Raw genomic sequence first — 3462 nt, 5'->3', positions numbered from 1 at the left:
TCGTTTCCAATAAAATATAATTGTAAAAATTTTGGTTGCTGATTAGGCAACGGCAACAACGATCCTGCTTTATGGTATATCTGTGCTTGTGAAAGTGGATTGAAATCCAGGCTGATTAATAACAGATGGGGCTCCAAATGAGGTCATTTGAAAACATGAGTTGTATTTTCGGATATTACTCAGAAAATGTCTTTACTGTGGTGTATCACCAGTTGTATATTTTAAGAGTTCTTGTGGTAATGGGTCCAGTTGGTTAAGTTTTAATTTACCATTATTGCAGCAAAGACCGGGAGGTTCTCATTTAAACTTTTTGGCTTGGCAATTGCGGCAAATTAAATCCATTTTTCCTATGTAGATACTGGCGTGATGTGCGTAATCTATGTGAGGGTCATAGAATAATGGTTCACACTGTAAATCGGAGTATTCATTAGTTCGTGAACGTCTCGTTCTATCTCTGATTTGTTGCAGCCTGACCTCTCGTTGTTGTTGTGTTTCAGAGGCTCTGGATGTTGTAGCTCGGTTTCGTTGATCGTTTAGTCTAGCCTCACGTTGTTGTTGTGTTTCAGAGGCTCTGGATGTTGCAGCTCGGTTTCGTAGATCATTAAGCCTGGCCTCACGTTGTTGTTGTGTTTCAGAGGCTCTGGTTTTTGCAGCCCTGTTTCTCATTTCTTGGAGTCTGGCTTCGCGGTGTTCTGCTGTTTCTGAATTTCTAGATCTTGCAACTCTTTCACGTATCGTTGCTAATCTTTTATCTCTTTCTTCATTACTTTCAATAGCTTTACATTTTTTTGGAGGCATTGTTAAGCAATTATAATCTAAAAAATAAAAAGCAAATGTAATAAAAAAATCGTTTTTTTATTAATATTGATTTGATGTTCAATTTTTTATTAATATTGATTTGATTTTCAAATTTTTATTAATATTGATTTGATGTTCAATTGTTTTTGTTTATAGTTTTAAATTACCAAGTGTCGGTTAAGTGAGAAATTGTTTTTGATGTTCCATTGTTTTTGTTTATAATTCTAAATTATCAAGTGTCGGTTAAGTAAGAAATTTCTTTTTTTTTGTTTCTATGACAGCAAAAAAGTAAACAAATTACATACATACAAACAAACACTCTCCTTTATATATATAGATAATAAATTGGACAGCAACAAACAATATAGAAACACACAAAAAGATCACTCACACGTTATTTCTTGATCATTTCAACGGAATTCTGCTCCGTCTTCATCGGAAGATAGAGAAGTACTTACTTCTCTATCTTCCGTCGAAATGATCAAGAAATAACGTGTGAGTGATCTTTTTATGTGTTACTATATTGTTTGTTGCAGTCCAATTTATTATTCGGCACTTCCGTGTTACGTCGACGAAATCATATATATATATATGTATTTATATATATATATATATATATATATATATATATATATATATATATATATATATATATATATATATATATATATATATATATATATATATATAACGATTGTCCGGAAAAACTCATAAGAGCGGCACAATAATGGGCTGACACAACATAACACAAATAGAAAAGAATAGACACATATAAAAGAACACTTACACTCACAAGTGTTCTTTTATATGTGTCTATTCTTTTCTATTTGTGTTATGTTGTGTCAGCCCATTATATATATATATATATATATATATATATATATATATATATACATACACCATACTGATACCATTTCTTCTTTGTAATTAGTTTCCTGGATTGAAATACTCACCTTACAATCTGTCATTTACAGTGAATAATGAGGCTATATCTACTTGAAAGTCTCTCCTATCAATATAACTCTAAAGGCAAGTTTTAAAATGATACCCTTTGCCTACTGTTAGAGATTCTTTCATAATATTGATTCAATGCATACTTTGCATAGGGCATATAAATTGGCAGTAGCAGCACTTTGCCCTGCAAATTGAATAACCCTTGAAATGTACATGGCACAATCGTCCACCATTGTCGGTGAACAACCGGCATGGATGTACTAGGGATAAAAGGAGATTGATACCTCATTGAATCAAAATGTATACATAAACAGTGCTTCTATCTTTCAAGACTCAGATGATCTTAGATATGTATTCATGGCTAACCTGTCAACAATTATGAGCATAATGTTAATTTAGTGCCAGCAGATAAGGAAAGTTACTCCCCTGCAGCTCAATGTATATCCATCAGATGAAATGAAATCTCAATATGATTGGGTATAATAATTTAGTCATCTAAATCACCAAGGCATTCTAGTTATGCATGGAATTCTCATTATTGAATAAGCAAGATGATGATGATATCATAATTTTCCCATCACTATGAGATTCTAAACAGCATGACTAATAGCGTCAGTTTCATATGCACACGCTAGTATTTTCTTCATTCAATGGACTCACTATTCTGCTGGCATTTTGCCCCCTTTCCTACTGCCTGTAAGAAGCATATTTACTCACCAATTTCAAATATGATATGATAAAAGCATAAATACTAAACTGTTTAATTGCGTTTGAGAAATTAGTTTTTTCAATCTGAAATTATTATTAATAATTCTGGTAGTAGTCCATCTATAGACTTGTGTATTAATTATCTATTTTTGCTAAGCAGTAATGAGTGTGCTCCATAGCTATTTTTCAATTCTTCTGTGGGCCACAGATGGCAGCAGAATGCCACATACTAAACACAGCATCGTTATTGATAATATGCATAGACATCCTGATATCTCAGCCATGAAATGAAAGCAACATGACAATTCCCATGTGATGAGAACTAGTATATGATTTTTTCTCCATTCAAGGATAGAAAACCCACTTAAAATGCAAAACAATATTTGAGAACAGCATTAAGTTGTGAATATTGGTTGCAATTGCATCACCATCATACATTCGTATTTAGATGATACTCAATGTCACTCAGCCAATGGCAAAGTTGGGATCCAGATTCAGACATTGGCCATGGAAGCCCATTGCTCCTGTTTCATTTAGCATCTCATTGATAAAAGTTTTACGCCATATCTAACGTGCTAGACAATGGTTAGCGGTTTTCAATGGTGATTTCAGGAGGAATTTGTGAATGTGGCAATGATATTTAGTTTGTGAAAATAATAGTTGCACTTCCCCAGCTTCTTAGTGCACACACAGTCAGCAAGGAACCAGTTAAAGCTTGGCTGCTGCGATTTCCTCCCTTTCCCACTGAGAAGGATGAGTTCAATACAATGTATACAGACTATAAAATTGGTCCCACAATGTAAACATTTCATGGAAGTATCAAAAGGAATGCTTTGTCAGGAGTTGTCAAAAACCACTGACTGGCAAATTGAGATCATTTCGAATCGAGCACCAAGACTTCTCCTAGTTCCTCAAGCTACATGAAATACTTGAGAATCATCCGGTCAGGTCAGATCAGGTAACCAGATCAGCTGACACTGCACAAATACCTGTTGGTTGTTT

The sequence above is a fragment of the Hetaerina americana genome, unplaced genomic scaffold (assembly GCF_022747635.1).
Source record: "Hetaerina americana unplaced genomic scaffold, ioHetAmer1.1.p SCAF_67, whole genome shotgun sequence".
Classification (NCBI taxonomy): domain Eukaryota; kingdom Metazoa; phylum Arthropoda; class Insecta; order Odonata; family Calopterygidae; genus Hetaerina; species Hetaerina americana.
Note: the sequence above shows the minus strand (reverse complement) of the source record.